Source organism: Anomaloglossus baeobatrachus, chromosome 12, assembly GCF_048569485.1.
Source record: "Anomaloglossus baeobatrachus isolate aAnoBae1 chromosome 12, aAnoBae1.hap1, whole genome shotgun sequence".
In the NCBI taxonomy this organism is placed as follows: Eukaryota; Metazoa; Chordata; class Amphibia; order Anura; family Aromobatidae; genus Anomaloglossus; species Anomaloglossus baeobatrachus.
The window spans coordinates 93,589,868-93,609,349 of NC_134364.1; positions in this window are offsets into that span (position 1 = coordinate 93,589,868).

Below are 19,482 nucleotides of genomic sequence, written 5' to 3' on the forward strand. Positions count from 1 at the left end.
ATCCGCCACCTCCCTCCCCATCAGCCGCTGCTTCCTCCCCGATCTGCTGCCCACTCTCTCCCACCTCTCACCCTCCTTCATCTGCTGTGATCCTGCTGTCTAGATCCATCTTGTAAGGTAGCTATCCCCAATCTCACCTTCCACCCTCCCTTCCCGCCCCTCGCCAACAGAGGGGGGCGGCAAATTTGACGACCACCCCGGGTGGCAAAAGCAGTTGCTACGCCACTGGCCTATTAGTAATGATTGCCCCAACAGAACTGAAAACACACTCTGACATCACACTAACAGCTGGGCAGGCCAGCACCTCCAAGGCATATAAGGAGAGATCAGGCCAAGTGATCAGCTTGGAAACCAAATAATTAAAGGGAACTGAAGCATCAGAAATGATGCAGGTATGGTCACATAAGTAACCCTTGACCATGTTGTGCAACTTCTCCCTCCTTAGCATTATTGTTACAGGCACAGATAGCCCTTGCTGATTTGTTCATTTATTGAAAAAGGCCCAGTTTGCGCACATTTTACCCCCACCTCTGTTGGACCTTTTGTTCATGTCTCATCATTAATATCCATAAAGAGGGCCACATGGTTATACTTTATGGTCTCATATAGGCCATGCTGGTATAGGGTATAATTTAACCCACCAGTGTGGCCACGAGACAGCACACTCCAAAATGTATAGTCAAACAAGAGCACTAGGAGTTTTAGTGCAAATAAGAATTTTATTAAACTGTTAATAAATAGTACAGGGTAAATATAGGACATTCAAAGCACAAGATGAGGGAATATACACTTGGGTCCCATGGACCACCTTTGTACAGATAAAAGTCAGTATGGTGGGGTTTATATTAAAAAAAGCCACCAATAAAATTACAATTAGGGAAGCAAAATATAGAGTACAGAGACTGACTCATATGGAACAAACCCATGAATAGTGAAGATGGGCTAGTTAGACTGTAATAAAATGCCAACAGAGATGAAGCGTTGTAAGTAGCCCATATACAAAATGGGATATAAAATACGGTTGAGCGCTTACCTAAAGCAAAGGTGGTGCAGGGGAGCCAGTCCTGAGGGAGACCTCCGACGGCCGTTTCGCGGTATATACCGCTTCTTCCGGGAGGAGTAAGTGTAGTGTTGGGAGCCCGCGCCGTCCTTTTGAATGTCTGCCGCACGGTCACGTGATAAGTCACGTGACCGGATGACAATGGAGTCAGAGACGCGCACTCAGCCGCATAGCGATGCCCCATGCAGCGCACTAAGTGCGCATGCTCAGGACACGCCTGAGGGAGCACCGCGTCATGGCTCCCTGGCAACAGGAGGGATGCTAGAAGTGCAAGGAGCCCAGGTGATCACACAGGCACACGTGCAGGACGTAAGTGCCCGGCGAACACCGGATACCGCACCAGCCACGCCCCCCCCTGGTGGCAGAAAAGGGAACGCTGATAGAAAGTGGACACAATGGTCCAAATAAGGCGCCACATGTGAGACACATCATCAAGTATGCGTGTCGTCACGCTCAGAAGGGGGATGCGTCACCACCGACGAGCAGACGAGTACTCAAAGTGGAAAGCAACACATGTGGAGAATTATAATGAATATATGTAAATAATTAATCAGCGATCCATAGTTTCATAATTTCATAATTTCAAAAAAGGGGGGGAGGGGGCAAATAAGCTGAAAGTTCAAAATTCAGAAGCCAGATTGAAATGACTGACAGTAAGTCATATATTCTAAGTCAAGTGGCTATTATAATGTAATGGGAGAGAACTACCATGAGAAGAAGTATGCTGGCATATAACTAAAGGTGTACAGTATATATACACATAATTTATACAGAAAATCATATGCCAGGATCGCACTTGTACATCAAACGTGTATAATAATAGTTGAAGGAAACAAATCACATATATGAGTATACATGTGTATATAGACATAAAGACGAATTCTTCTTCTTCTCACCATTAATCTCTGGTGTTGAAAAGAGCCAGTAACTCTGCCGCTAGCATTGTCTGAGAGTAATGTTTTCAGCAACTGATCTACAATGACCCTCTTGAAGGATTCCATTGTGTAATCTTTGGTGACTCCAAAGGGAAAGAAGGAAATATGTTCTTGTACCATGGGTCCAGAAAAGTGGCCAACCAGTACAGATTGTTGGATAAAATGTGTAGCATGCGAGGGTCTTGCCACAGACACTTACACATGAACTTTGCCATGTCAGCCAAGCTGCAAACAGGCAAAGGTTCTGTGTTCCCACCAGGGGGAACAATACCCATCCTCTCCTCACACTGACTCGCCTCCTCCTCCTCCACCTCCTAGTCTCCAGCCAATCCATGCTGGACAGACATGAAGCTGGAGTTGAGAGTCCCCTGTGTAGCATTGGGAGTCCCCTCGGTAGCACAGAAAAACAAGTCTTCTCCTTCCTCATCCTCCTCATCATCACCCAATGTTGCCTGAGAATATTGGCTTGGCTGGGTAGTATAATCACCCATTGGGAAGTCTGGCTCCATAGCCACATGCTAGGCACTCAAAGCTTCCTCTTTGAGATTATGCAGTGATTGTTTCAACAGACGCAGCAGCGGGATGGTTAAGCTGATAATAGCCTGACCACCGCTCACAAGCTTGGTGAAGTACTCTTAGTTCTCAAGAACCTTACAAACGTCAATCAGTGATTCACACCTACTCGACAGTTATGTGTAGTGGCTGACTCTCAGTCTTACGGGAATGTTGAAGCTGATATTCAGTTATTGCCCTCTGCTGCTCTAATACTCGCCAACATATAGAATGTAGAGTTCCACCAAGTGGGCAGGTTTCACATGAGTCAGTGACTTGACAAATTCAAGTGCTTTTGCAGTGCTGTAAGATCAGCAAAAGTGGGAGAGGAATGGCGGAAATGGGCACTAATACGGCGCACCTTCTCATGTAGGTTCAGCAAGTCAGGGTATGTTTTCAGAAATTTCTGAACAACTAGATTCAGCACATGAGCCATGCATGGCACATGTACCAGCTTGCCAACCTTTAAAACCACCATCAGGTTTCACCAATTGTTACAAACACCCACACCAGGTTGTAGGTGCAGCGAGGAGAGCCACTGATCTATCTGCTCTTTTATACCTTGCCTCTGTTATACGTGTTTGTGTATTGTGGTGACTGCACAATGGGCAAAAAATTGGTGGCTGGGAACACTGTATCGTGGGGTAGCCACAGCCAAGAGATCATGGAAACACTGTTGTCCCACAAGCCTAAATGGCAACATCTCCATGGCTAGCAATTTAGCGATGTGCGAGATTAGGTTTTGTGCCTGTGGGTGCATGGCTGGGTATTTGCGCTTCTTTTCCAAGATCTCAGACATGGACAACTGGATGCTTTGCTGGGACAAGGAAGTGGATGTGGTTAATGTTTCCTTTGTCTGTGTAATCGCACCTTGTGGGCAGGAGGTATGATTGCCTGCTTCCTGGATAGCAGATTGTGAAGGAGCCCAGGCAACATGGCAGTGGTTTGACCCACAGAGACAAATTTGGTACCCTGATATTTTGCCCACCTACTGGGGTGCTTGGCTCCCAAGTGATTTCTCATACTGGTGCTGCTCTGGTTGCCTTTGCCCTGGCCTCTGCTCAACTTGGTATGGCAGAAGATACAGATTACAATGTTTTTCTCTGAAGGACTTTCAGAAAAAAACTTCCAGACAGCAGCTGTATGCCCCCTTGCCGTGACATTGGCCACAGTGGGGGTGCTCTTCAGAATAGTTAACCTAGTTCTCACTCTGGCCAAACCACTACCCCTTGGTGCCTGTGTTGGTGCTACATGTCCCTCTTCTTCTTTGTTGCTATGCTGGATATGCATGTCAAAGGTCCAGGTCGGGTCAGCGGACTCATCATCGACTACCTCATTGTCCATCTCATCCTCCTTCCCACTTGAGATTGTAGGCTGACCTGATGGCAACTGTGTCTCATCATCATCATTAGCCTCCACCTCTGGAGACAATAAATCATGTTCCTCAAAGTGGCTTTCATCTGGCCGTAGGTCTTCAAATAGTTGCGCATCAACGCACGTCACCTCCTCACTTCCCTCTTCAATGCTGAACGGTGAGAGGCCAGAGCCAATCAAAGGATATGTACAACACAGATCCTCAGAGTAGTCAAGTTTGGGGTGACTGATGATAGAGGAAGAAAGGAGGACCAGATTGAGGATTGGATGGGTCAGCCTTCTGTGTATCCACAATAGACTGTGTGGTAGTGGAAGATTTGTTGATGCTTAACAAATGTGAAGAGGCTTTGTCTGCCATCCAAGACAGTATTTGCTCTTGCTCTTCTGGCTTCAAAACACGTTTACGTTCCAGACTGGTAAATTTGGCAAGGAATATAGTGGATGCATCGAGCTTCTTCTGACCTGACACAGACTCAGTGCCTTGTTGCCCACCACTGACAACTCCACGTCCACGTCCCTGACCCTTAACAACTAGATTTTTTGTCATTTTGTTTTTTGTTACACATTTGCAAATGTTGACGGCCCAAACCAAGCAAACTTTGATCCCAAAAATATTGTGAAAAAGTACAAGTGAGTTCTTTGTAACAGGCAGCACAAAATGGTAGAGTCCTTCTTTGTATTTGCAACATAATAACAACGTATTAATGTAGCTGATGTAGACGTTCGGCACAAGTCAGGCTTTGAACCCCTAAATTTTGTTGAAACAGGAATGGTGCATTTAGTGTATCAGGCAGCAGTACATGCTAGAGTACTGCTTTGTAACTATTTGCACAAGTCAGGCTGTGAACCTCTAAATATTACGGAAACAGGTCCCGATTCCCTACCTAATCCACAATTTGTTCCTCCTTGCTGTAACCTTGTTCAGTGGTGTCAGCTCTTAAAAGATCTACTGTATTCTGGATGGTACTGTGGAGGAAGTTACACGCTGCTTTGAACTCTGTCCCTGCTCCAAAATCTGTCCCTCCATATGCTACACTTACCTACTATACATTGCAGACAGCCCTGAAAAGGGTGTATTGTGTTATTAATAGGCCTACACTTTCCCTAGTAGCTGCTCACTCTATCCCTATACTCTTACAATGCTGACCAACATTGTGGTGGATGGACTTTTATAGAACCTATAACGTCATACTATGAAGAAAAAGACATGGATCGCACATCCCAAAAATACAATGATCTAAAGCCGCTAGGCAAAAAATTAAATAGAACATGAGGTTCTTTTGTTACCATTCTGATCAGATTGTATTAAGCCCACTGCCACGTCACGGCAAACCTCTTGAGTGGCGCCAAAAGATCTGGGTGGGACATCTGAATATAGGGAGGCGAATACACAAAAACTCTCAATATAACGAATACCTTCAATACCATACTATTCCTATGAGTAGCGAAGAGTAACGATTACACTCGCTCATCAGTAGTGTAGATTTCTACAGATCCCAATGTTAACATTTTTTTTTCTTGTGAACCTAAAATTTTATTGCTGTGATAGCCAGTAGTATTCTTAAATACGGCTAACCAGAAAAAGATGAAAAAATATTTTTAAATTAAAATTCACAAGATTTGCTGAATGTTGCTAGACAATTCAATTGGCAGTGGATGTATTAAATCTAATTGAAAAATTTTATGGTCTCAAGTTGCCTTGAAAAGACGTTTATGACACAATGACTCTCCTAACACTCTATTACTATCAATCAAATCAATATAATTCTAATTTCCTCATGCACTATTTTTTTCATTGCTATGTTGTCACACATTTTGTACAGTCTCTTCAGTGTTTTGTTGTTTTTGTTTCCTATTTATATCTCCAAGCTGTCAGCTGTGATGCCCTTTAACTATCCAGATTCTCACAAAATGGCTGTTGCATTTGCTGTTTCTGCTTTTGATTAGTGATGGGCGAACCCTCAGATATTCAGGATTAGCTGGTTCAACTTAATTTTTAAAATCTTCGGTTCAAGACTGGAATTAACCCTCATTATCTGCCCGAACACCAATCCCCATATACTCGTAAGTCTATGGGCACCAGAATATGGCACTTTAAAATGGAGGTAGAAAGGACTAGGGGGATTAGAGTCTTATACTTGCCAAGTCCCCCGTGTGGCTTTAACACTACTTACGGGGCCACTCATTAACCCTCATACATATTCACTGCTTCCTCCACCCACTGGCAGTCCTGAAGTCTGTGATTGGTTGCAATCAGGCTGCGCCCCCACCCTGTGTGACAGCGTTTCTGATTACTTGAAATTTCACACGATATCTGTGTATCTATAGTGATGTAAAAATAAATAAAAAAATTGGCATAGGGTTCCCCCGTATTATGATACTCAGCACAGATAAAGCATACAGCTACAGGCTGAAACCCCCAGTCATGTGCTTATCTTGTTTGTGTATAAAAATAAGCGGGACCCCATGCAGCTTTTTATTAAATTATTTTAATAATTAAAAAAATGGAGTGTGGTCCCCCCAATTTTGATACCCAACCATGATAAAGTCAACAGCTGGGTGCTGGTATTCTCAGACTGGGTAGACCCATGGTTATTGGGCCCCTAAGCATCAAAATACCTACATCTGCCCAGAATTGTTGCATCCATTAGATCCATTACATGCGACAATCCCGGCACTTTTCCCGGCTCATATGATTGCCCTGGTGCGGTTACCCTGGTGCTGAGGCAATCAGGGTAATATAAGGGGTTAATGACAGCTCACAGCTGCCACTAAGCCCTAGACTAGTAATGGGAGGTGTTATGAAATGGTAACTGTGGATGATCACAAAAAATCCCATTAATCAGGAAAAAACAGAAAACACAAGAGTAGTTGGAAACTAGGCTGACCGCAATCCCCTATCTATCGGACTCTGTCCCTGCTCCAAAATCTGTCCCTCCATATGCTACACTTACCTACTATACATTGCAGACAGCCCTGAAAAGGGTGTATTGTGTTATTAATAGGCCTACACTTTCCCTAGTAGCTGCTCACTCTATCCCTATACTCTTACAATGCTGACCAACATTGTGGTGGATGGACTTTTATAGAACCTATAACGTCATACTATGAAGAAAAAGACATGGATCGCACATCCCAAAAATACAATGATCTAAAGCCGCTAGGCAAAAAATTAAATAGAACATGAGGTTCTTTTGTTACCATTCTGATCAGATTGTATTAAGCCCACTGCCACGTCACGGCAAACCTCTTGAGTGGGTCCCTAACCTGACCTTTTTGTGCGGCACCGTGCACTGACCACCGCCGCAGCGACAGTGGTTGGTGCACAGTGCCGCACCATAAAGGCTTTAGATTAGGGACCCACTCAAGAGGTTCGCCGTGACGTGGCAGTGGGCTTAATACAGTCTGATCAGAATGGTAACTAAGAACCTCATGTTCTATTTAAATTTTTGCCTAGCGGCTTTTAGATCAATGTATTTTTGGGAGGTGCGATCCATGTCTTTTTCTCCATGGCTTGTTATATACGCGGCGACAGTGGTTGGTGCACAGTGCCGCACCATAAAGGCTTTAGATTAGGGACCCACTCAAGAGGTTCGCCGTGTCGTGGCAGTGGGCTTAATACAGTCTGATCAGAATGGTAACTAAGAACCTCATGTTCTATTTAAATTTTTGCCTAGCGGCTTTTAGATCAATGTATTTTTGGGAGGTGCGATCCATGTCTTTTTCTCCATGGCTTGTTATAGAACCTATAACGTTGTGTGGCCAGCCAATCACAATAATCCCACAACCAAGATGGCTGCGGCATTACTCTGATTGGTTAAGAAGCCCAGCATGTTTAGTGGCTTAAAATCAGGCGCCAAAAGATCTGGGTGGGACATCTGAATATAGGGAGGCGAATACACAAAAACTCTCAATATAACGAATACCTTCAATACCATACTATTCCTATGAGTAGCGAAGAGTAACGATTACACTCGCTCATCAGTAGTGTAGATTTCTACAGATCCCAATGTTAACATTTTTTTTTCTTGTGAACCTAAAATTTTATTGCTGTGATAGCCAGTAGTATTCTTAAATACGGCTAACCAGAAAAAGATGAAAAAATATTTTTAAATTAAAATTCACAAGATTTGCTGAATGTTGCTAGACAATTCAATTGGCAGTGGATGTATTAAATCTAATTGAAAAATTTTATGGTCTCAAGTTGCCTTGAAAAGACGTTTATGACACAATGACTCTCCTAACACTCTATTACTATCAATCAAATCAATATAATTCTAATTTCCTCATGCACTATTTTTTTCATTGCTATGTTGTCACACATTTTGTACAGTCTCTTCAGTGTTTTGTTGTTTTTGTTTCCTATTTATATCTCCAAGCTGTCAGCTGTGATGCCCTTTAACTATCCAGATTCTCACAAAATGGCTGTTGCATTTGCTGTTTCTGCTTTTGATTAGTGATGGGCGAACCCTCAGATATTCAGGATTAGCTGGTTCAACTTAATTTTTAAAATCTTCGGTTCAAGACTGGAATTAACCCTCATTATCTGCCCGAACACCAATCCCCATATACTCGTAAGTCTATGGGCACCAGAATATGGCACTTTAAAATGGAGGTAGAAAGGACTAGGGGGATTAGAGTCTTATACTTGCCAAGTCCCCCGTGTGGCTTTAACACTACTTACGGGGCCACTCATTAACCCTCATACATATTCACTGCTTCCTCCACCCACTGGCAGTCCTGAAGTCTGTGATTGGTTGCAATCAGGCTGCGCCCCCACCCTGTGTGACAGCGTTTCTGATTACTTGAAATTTCACACGATATCTGTGTATCTATAGTGATGTAAAAATAAATAAAAAAATTGGCATAGGGTTCCCCCGTATTATGATACTCAGCACAGATAAAGCATACAGCTACAGGCTGAAACCCCCAGTCATGTGCTTATCTTGTTTGTGTATAAAAATAAGCGGGACCCCATGCAGCTTTTTATTAAATTATTTTAATAATTAAAAAAATGGAGTGTGGTCCCCCCAATTTTGATACCCAACCATGATAAAGTCAACAGCTGGGTGCTGGTATTCTCAGACTGGGTAGACCCATGGTTATTGGGCCCCTAAGCATCAAAATACCTACATCTGCCCAGAATTGTTGCATCCATTAGATCCATTACATGCGACAATCCCGGCACTTTTCCCGGCTCATATGATTGCCCTGGTGCGGTTACCCTGGTGCTGAGGCAATCAGGGTAATATAAGGGGTTAATGACAGCTCACAGCTGCCACTAAGCCCTAGACTAGTAATGGGAGGTGTTATGAAATGGTAACTGTGGATGATCACAAAAAATCCCATTAATCAGGAAAAAACAGAAAACACAAGAGTAGTTGGAAACTAGGCTGACCGCAATCCCCTATCTATCGGACAACACTAGAAGTAGTAGTGAGATGTTCCTAACACACCTAGACACCTCGTCACTGCCGGAACAACTTGCTAAATCTCAAAGATAGAAATGAAGAATCCTAACGTGCCTCGGAGCAGTCCCCAAGGGACTAGCAAGCTTCCAACATGTAACGACGGTGATGTAAGAAAACACAATACACAGAAAATATAAATTATCAAAGGTGAGGCCCGACTTACTAGATACAACAGGACAGGAAAAATAACTGATTGCGGTCAGCAAAAAACCCTGCAAAAAATACCAAACTCCTGATAGAAAAAAAGCCCTAAGACCACACAGTCTTTGCCCCCACTATATCAGGTACTCTTGTGCCAGACACTTTAAATAGAGCTGCAGATATAATGGGAAAAAACAAAATCACAGAACAAATGATATTCAAAAGTGCAAATAATCAAAATCAGAACAGGGAGAAACTCCCTTTCTTGCTGAAGGAACTGCCCTCTCAAAAATAGCAGAGAGCCAGATCCTCACATACAAGAAAACAAACACAGAACAAAATAAAAACAAAAAACACAAACACTCGTAGGTGCAAAACCTTCAATTTGGCAAAGAAAATGTGCAGACTTATCTGGAGGGAATTATGGTGCAGGATAAATAGAGGAAACTGAAGGAAAAACTCCAAGCAATCTTCAAAGGCAGAAGGAACATTTATCACCGACAGCAGCCAAGCAGAAACTGCTCTCCTAAAAACACCAGTCTGGTCTGCAATAGGACTTCCTGGATTCCTAATTAATTCCAACACCTGTTTGAGTCACAGATTTAGACTCAACTTCATTACAATTCCTGGCCACCAGAGGGAGCTCCACACCAGCACCCACTCGGATGACATTTACAACAGGGAGGCATCTAAAAGACTCCAATTACTAATCTGTAAGTGAAAAGATATAAACATCAAAAAAATCCTTTATTTGAAATAAAATACAAAAAACACTTTTTTTCACCTTTTTATTAACCTCAAACACCCAGTTCCATGAGGTCCATGACAATTCTGGCTCTGCTACATACTGAAGTCAAAGGGCTCTGGCATAGAACATGTCCACACCCTGCAGTTTCAGGCAGACACTGACTGAGCTGCACCCTAAGCGTCGTCGTCACTCAGTTTATTTTCAGTCACAGTACCCTACCTGTGGCTGCAGGTAAACTAACCTCAGATCACCTAATCGAACTCAGTTACTTCATGTCAGGTGAACGGAGTTCACAGACCTGCATGTCTTGGCAGAAAACCGCATTTTTTTTTACAAGAGATGCAGAATTGCTGCTGAAATTTATATACCATATTCCTGCACCAAATCTGCATCTTCTGGCAAAAAAACACAATGTGGTTTTAATGCTTTACTGATGCGATTTTGCGCAAGGAGATGCAGATTTGGTGCAGAAATATGGTGTGAAAATTTCAGCACTAAATCTGCATCTCTTGGCAAAAAAAGACACAAAAATTGTTTTGACTTAGTTTTCGTGTGATTTTCTGCCAGGATATGCAAAGTTGGTGCAGAATTCTGTTGCAGATATTTCATCACCAAATTTGCAACTCCTGGCAGAAAACCTGAAACTGTGTCAATTCCGTGGTTTTCTGCCAGGAGATGCAGGTCTGTGAACTCAGTTTAACTGAGCTAAGGTAACTGAGTTTAATTTGGTGACCTGACGTTCGTTTACCTGCGATCACAGGGGGAGTATACCATGGGAATCTCCAGCTGTGACCGCAGATAAACTGAACAGCATCACCGATCACAGCTGCGGCTAAGTCAGTCTGCCTGAAGCCACAGCATGCAGACATGTTCTGTGCCTGTGCACTGTGACTTTAGTATGTATGTACCAGAATTGTTGTGGGACCTTTTCGGATTACTTTGGAAGAGGATGTTTCAGGTAAATAAAAAAGAAAGAGGGTGGTTTTATATTTTATTTCAAATAAAGGATATTTTGGTGTTTGTGTTTATTTCTTTTCAGCTGCTAGCTGTCATTAACCCCTTATATTACCCTGATTGCCACTGCGCTAGGGCAATGAGGATGAGCCAGGTAAAGTGCCAAGATTGTGGCATCTAATGTATGCAATAATTCTGCTGGCTGCAGGCTGCTATTTTTAGGCTGGGGGAGCCTAATTACTATGGGTCTCACCAGCCTGAGAATACCAGCCCCCAGTTGTTGGGTTTATCACGGCTGGGTATCAAAATTGAGGGGGCCGCACACATTTTTTGAAAATTACGTATTTAAATATTTTTAAAATAGCCGCATGGGGTCCCTCTTATTTTGATACACAGCCACGATAAGCACATGGCTGGGAGCTGCAACCTGTAGCCATATGCTTTATCTATGCTGGGTATCATAATATGGGGAAACCCTATGCTGATTTTATTTATATATTTTTACACCACTATATATACGCAGACAGCATGTACAATTACAAGCAGTCAGACAAGTTGTTACACAGGGATGGGGCGTGGTCTGACTGAAACCAATCACAAACACCAGGACTGTCGGAGGGCGGGGAAAGCAGTGAATATGCATGAGGGTAATGAGGGGCCCTGGAAGTAGTGTTACCATTGCAAGGGAAACTTGGTAAGTGTAACACTCCTGCTTATCTTTATTTTCTTTTATTTTTTTAATTATCCAAGATGGCTGAATCCAGATAGTTACACAGAGTTCATTGAGAACTCCAAATCAGGGGTCAGTGCACAGAAACTAGGTATCCAACATTCAACATCTAATCCTTGCCTGACTCATGCAATATTTGACAAAATGTAACTTCTGTGTATAATGACAGTGGCAATTTTAAGAAATTTGTTTTGTTCGATTTTGCCAGGTTCAGCGAATTCCTAAAACTTGACACAAATTCAATTTCCATTGAATCGATTTGCTCATTATAAAACAGAAATCATGTGATGTCTTCATAGACCTATAGAGGTTTTCAAAGAATGAAGACAAGTTGTTCACCTCATTCTGCCAACCCTAATTAGTTGACCATAATATGCAACCTCAAATAGTCCATTGTTTTTTTTAAAGAGGGATTTCCAAGATATCATATTGTGCAATAAAGATAAAATCAGTAATCTTTCATAAACTTGGTAATTACTAGACATTTTCATTGCAGATTATAAAATTATTCAAAAACTGCCCCATTCAATGACTCATAGGTGACTTCTTTAAAGTGGAAAGATTTTTCTCTTTTTTCTTATCCATCCAACCCATACCATCATAATTGCTTCTCCTGGTCACACATTTCTGTTCAGAGTATACGTCTTAAATCCTTGGCTATGGCAGTATTTCTGTACACTATAGATTGTCGAGGAATTTGATGGGCCCACACTAACTCCACCCCAGGTGGGCCCATTTTAACGGAGCTACTTGAAACTCTCACGTAAATGCCAACATTTGCCAATTTTTTGCGTACGTTGCACAAAAATGTAGTGGCTTTTCAAAGTTTTTTTTACTTGATACATTGATGAATTATTGCGGTCCACTGCATATATTAGTCATAAATTGTGTTCTCTATCATGGAACAGGGTCATATACTTTGCCTTGTGAATCTAGTAGCATCATGCATTGTGTCCATTAAATATAATAGTTACATATTAAGCCTCTGAATATTACAGGATCACACAATTGCAAGTTTTGCCACATATTGTCCTAAAAAAATCAGTGCAAAACTCCTTAATGGTAGCATTATATGAAGTGTCACTGATCTCCACTGCAAAAAAAGAATAAAAAACAATTGTACCATACCATATGTACTGTCACCACAAATTTAAAGAGTACATGAGTGTCCTCATTTAAGAAAATAAATAAATAAATACTTACTTGTCCATTTTTCTGCTGTCTCTCAGCAGTCACCTATCCCGGCCTCTTTAGGCTCCTGTGTGATATCTCATTATTGCCCCAAATGAGTCTTATTAGGAGTGCCATGTGAGGCAGTAGGGAGCCCAGGGCACCTAGTCAAATGGGGCCCTTTGTTATTCATCTGTATCCACGACCTAAGGATGCAGATACAATTAAAGAAGGGACGATCTGTGATATATTCCATAGTGGGAACCACTGGCTGGATCCCAACTATGGACATGGCTTTAGTTAACCCCTTCACCACCCGGCGTTTTTGTTTTCTTCCTCCCTTTCTTCCAAGAAACATAACTTTTTATTTTTCAGTCAATATAGCCTTATGAGTGCTTGCGTTTTGCGGGATGAGTTGTGCTTTTTAATGACACTATCCATTCTTGCACATATTATACTGGAAAATGGTAAAAAAAATCTCAAGTGCGGTGAAATTTCAAGAAAACAAATTGCAATTCCATGATTTCATTTTTAGTTTTTTTTATTTATTATGTTTACTGTATGGTAAAACTGATCTGACAGTATGATTCCCTAAGTCAGACGAGTTTGTAGATATGAAGCATGTATAGTTTATTTTATTTAAGTGGTGTAAAAAATTTAGAAATTTGACAAAAGAAATATTTGCGCTTTTGTTTACATTTTTCGAGATCCGTAAGGTTCTCATTTTTTGGGATCTGGGGGTCACTGATGGCATATTATTTGCATCCTTAGGTGATGTTTTTAATGATACCATATTTGTGTAGATGTGATGTTTTGATCACCTTTTATTGCATTTTATTGCAATGTTGTGGCATCCCAAAAACATGTTATTCTGGGGAATTGATTTTTTTTTCTCATTATGCCCTTTACTGATCAGTTAATTTATTTTATATATTTTTATAGATCGGACATTTCTAAAAACAGATTCCAAATATGTGTATGTTTTTGTTTTATTTTAAATGGGGCAAAAGGTGATGATTTAATTTTTTGTGTTTTTTTTAAATTTTTTTTACACCTTTAATTATTTTTACTACTCGCCTTAGAGGACTTGAAGCTGATATACTCCAATTGCTTCTGCTATATAGAGTGGTGCTTCAGAAATGCTGATGATCTGTGAGTGTCGGCACTTAGCCAGCACTCACAGTAACTACATTATGACAGTAACAGTGGAAATCCAGCTGACCCATGGCTGTCACAATCCATTGGCACTCTGTGTTCCTGTCATGGGGCTGACAATGCGAGTTGGGAATCACGTGTTCCCCGTCGGCACGCATTTAATTTAGCTGTCAGAGATTAACAGCGACATTTAACTAGTTAACAGACATGCTTGGATCTCTGATCCACCAGCGTCTGTTAGCTGCACATGTCGGCTGTTGAGATCAGCCAACGTCTGGGGAAATATGCAGACTTGGGATAGATATGACTTATTACATACCGGTACGTCATAGGTCATGGAGAGGTTAATGAGTTCCTTGTTAGCCTAAAAAAGTGCAAGAGACACCACTGCTGCACAGTCACAAAGATTTTCTTTAAAAAAGTCACAAAATAAATTTTGGAATGTTGATGTCGTCATGGAATGAAAAATGGCCCAACTCCTTCTAAACATTTCTACATCATAGGAAGTGATTAAAAAATTATAGAATTAGAAAATAGATTGTTCCAGTTGCCGATACCAAATATGTGCACTTTTTGTCTTTTACATTTTTATATAATAAGCATTTTGCAATGGTACAAAGATAATGTTTAGTATTCCATTTGATTTGTTTTATATTTCTAAACATTTTGTTTAACTTTTTTCATTTTTTGTCTTTTATTAGAGATTTAACCATGCAATCATTTGATCGGTGGTATAATGAGAAGACCGTTCCCTTTGTCTAATTTCTTAGATGCTGGGGTAGATATTTATTATGAGAATATAAGGCTGGGTTAAAGTTATATTTGATCCTGACCATGCATAGTCAGGTATAATATATCTATTTTTTTTATTTAACTTATTTTTGTGAAAGTATAAATGTCAATAAATCAAAAGAAAAAATATAGAAATACAGTGCCTTGCAAAAGTATTCGGCCCCCTTGAATTTTTCAACCTTTTCCCACATTTCAGGCTTCAAACATAAAGATAAAAATTTTAATGTTATGTTGAAGAATCAACAAGTGGGACACAATTGTGAAGTTGAACGAAATTTATTGGTTATTTTAAACTTTTGTAAAAAAAAATAACTGAAAATTGGGGCGTGCAATATTATTCGGCCCCTTTAAGTTAACACTTTGTAGCGCCACATTTTGCTGCGATTACAGCTGCAGTCGCTTGGGGTATGTGTCTATCAGTTTTGCACATTGAGAGACTGAAATTCTCGCCCATTCTTCCTGTGTAAACAGCTGGAGCTGAGTGAGGTTGGATGGATAGTGTTTGTGAACAGCAGTTTTCAGCTCTTTCCACAGATTCTCGATTGGATTCAGACATTCAGACATTGACTTGGCCATTCTAGCACCTGGATACATATTTTTCTGAACCATTTCATTGTAGATTTTGCTTTATGTTTGGGATCATTGTCTTGTTGGAAGACAAATCTCCCTCCCAGTCTCAGGTCTTTTGCAGACTCCAACAGGTTTTCTTCAAGAATTGTCCTGTATTTGACTCCATCCATCTTTGCATCAATTTTAACCATCTTCTCTGTCCCTGGTGAAGAAAAGCAGGCCCAAACCAGGATGCTGCCACCACCATGTTTGACAGTGGAGATGGTGTGTTCAGGATGATGAGCTGTGTTGCTTTTACGCCAAACATATCATTTGGCATTGTGCCCAAATAGTTTGATTTTGGTTTCATCTGACCAGAGCACCTTCTTCCACATGTTTGGTGTCTCCCAGGTGGCTTATGGCAAACTTTAAACAACACTTTTTATGGATATCTTTGAGAAATGGCTTTCTCCTTGCCACTCTTCCATAAAGGCCAGATTTGTGCAGTGTACAACTGATTGTTGTCCTATGAACAGACTCTCCCACCTCAGCTGTAGATCTCTGCAGTTCATCCAGAGTGATCATGGGCCTCTTGGTTGCATCTCTGATCAGTCTTCTTCTTGTTTGAGATGAAAGTTTGGATGGATGGCTTGGTCTTGGTAGAATTGCAGTGGTATGATACTCCTTGTATTTCAATATGATCGCTTGCACAGCGCTCCTTGGGATGTTTAAAGCTTTGGAAATCTTTTTGTAACCAAATCCGTCTTTAAACTTCTCCACAACAGTATCACGAACCTGCCTGTTGTGTTCCTTGCTCTTCATGATGCTCTCTGTGCTTTACACAGAACACTGAGACTATCACAGAGCAGGGGCATTTATATGGAGACTTGATTACACATAGGTGGATTATATTTATCGTCAGTCATTTAGGACAACATTGGATCATTCAGAGATCCTCAATGAACTCCTGGAGTGAGTTTCCTGCACTGAAAGTAAAGAGGACAAATAATATTGCACGCCCCACTTTTCAGTTATTTATTTTTTAAAAAAGTTTAAAATAAGCAATACACTTCATTCAACTTCACAATTGTGTCCCACCATCTGTTGATTCTTCACCAGAACATTAAAATTTTCATCTTTATGTTTGAAGCCTGAAATGTGGGAAAAGGTTAAAAATTAAAGAAGGCCGAATACTTTCGCAAGGCACTGTATATAAACCTAAAATACATACTGATAAAAATAATCTTTATTTCAGTTCTACTTACAAACTATTTTGAAGTAACACAGAACAATCCCTATGGATGGGGCAGCATCTTGTATTTCTTACAAAACACGAATAGTGGTGACCTCCTTATACAGTTAGGTCCAGAAATATTTGGACAGTGACACAATTTTCGCGAGTTTGGCTCTGCATGCCACCACATTGGATTTGAAATTAAATCTCTACAACAGAATTCAAGTGCAGATTGTAACGTTTAATTTGAAGGTTTGAACAAAAATATTTGATAGAAATTGTAGGAATTGTACACATTTCTTTACAAACACTCCACATTTTAGGAGGTCAAAAGTAATTGGACAAATAAACCAAACCCAAACAAAATATTTTTATTTTCAATATTTTGTTGCGAATCCTTTGGAGGCAATCACTGCCTTAAGTCTGGAACCATGGACATCATCAAACGCTGGGTTTCCTCCTTCTTAATGCTTTGCCAGGCCTTTACAGCCGCAGCCTTCAGGTCTTGCTTGTTTGTGGGTCTTTCCGTCTTAAGTCTGGATTTGAGCAAGTGAAATGCATGCTCAATTGGGTTAAGATCTGGTGATTGACTTGGCCATTGCAGAATGTTCCACTTTTTTGCACTCATGAACTCCTGGGTAGCTTTGGCTGTATGCTTGGGGTCATTGTCCATCTGTACTATGAAGCGCCGTCCGATCAACTTTGCGGCGTTTGGCTGAATCTGGGATGAAAGTATATCCCGGTACACTTCAGAATTCATCCGGCTACTCTTGTCTGCTGTTATGTCAGCAATAAACACAAGTGACCCAGTGCCATTGAAAGCCATGCATGCCCATGCCATCACGTTGCCTCCACCATGTTTTACAGAAGATGTGGTGTGCCTTGGATCATGTGCCGTTCCCTTTCTTCTCCAAACTTTTTTCTTCCCATCATTCTGGTACAGGTTGATCTTTGTCTCATCTGTCCATAGAATACTTTTCCAGAACTGAGCTGGATTCATGAGGTGTGTTTCAGCAAATTTAACTCTGGCCTGTCTATTTTTGGAATTGATGAATGGTTTGCATCTAGATGTGAACCTTTTGTATTTACTTTCATGGAGTCTTCTCTTTACTGTTGACTTAGAGACAGATACACCTACTTCACTGAGAGTGTTCTGGACTTCAGTTGATGTTGTGAACGGGTTCTTCTTCACCAAAGAAAGTATGTGGCGATCATCCACCACTGTTGTCATCCGTGGACACCCAGGCCTTTTTGAGTTCCCAAGCTCACCAGTCAATTCCTTTTTTCTCAGAATGTACCCGACTGTTGATTTTGCTACTCCAAGCATGTCTGCTATCTCTCTGATGGATTTTTTCAGCCTCAGGATGTTCTGCTTCACCTCAATTGAGAGTTCCTTAGACCGCATGTTGTCTGGTCACAGCAACAGCTTCCAAATGCAAAACCACACACCTGTAATCAACCCCAGACCTTTTAACTACTTCATTGATTACAGGTTAACGAGGGAGACGCCTTCAGAGTTAATTGCAGCCCTTAGAGTCCCTTGTCCAATTACTTTTGGTCCCTTGAAAAAGAGGAGGCTATGCATTACAGAGCTATGATTCCTAAACCCTTTCTCCGATTTGGATGTGAAAACTCTCATATTGCAGCTGGGAGTGAGGACTTTCAGCCCATATTATATATATAATTGTATTTCTGAACATGTTTTTGTAAACAGCTAAAATAACAAAACTTGTGTCACTGTTCAAATATTTCTGGACCTAACTGTATATGTTACACCTTATACGCATTAATCCCCTTTGCAAATTTTTAAATTTCCCAACTCATTTCTGTAATCGGTTTAGAGACCGTTGTGGAAAACATTTATCTATTCTCAGCTGATCTAATTTGTAAATTAATAATTAATTTCTACTTTATGTAACATAAAATACGTATACAGAATGTGATATTGTATTAGTTTTTTTTTATCCAAAGCTAAGAGTAAATACTAAAGTTGGGGAAAAAAAATTGAAGTTCTCTGTTTTTAGCATACTGTATAATTCTTATTTTGGAAAAAGTGTAAAAATGCATTAAATTGGTTGATTTTGACAAAAAAAAATAAGATTTTCCTGAAATTGTTTTTTTTAAATAGTTTTTTTTTCCTAGAGTCTGAACTGAATACCTGACCTGCCTTTCCATCATATAACGGGGATTACAATTTCTTCATTTGGAAAAAAGTTCTTAGATTTGCCAATCGATGTGGGTCCTAGTGGTGGGACACCCACTGACTGATAAGAAGTTATCAGCCACTGTATGAATTCTGGTGTTGTAGCACAGGTTGCTCTCCTGGGAAAGACGAACTGATGCGGCAAACCAAATGTTTTTCTTTTAATTTCTAAGGTTATTCTCAAAATATTGTTACCCTATATTCAAAAGATAGTTGGAAACTTGATTACTACTGGGGGTCTGACTGGTGGAACTTCCAGTGATATTGAGATTGAGGCACTAAACCACAAAAATAGGTTTCTGCATGTTTGAGCTTTGCTCAATTCATGATCTAAGGGAGTGCAAAAGCTCTCTGCTTTCACTGGTAGCCTCATTAACAACAAATTGAGCAAAGGCCCAGTATGCGCACCTCCAC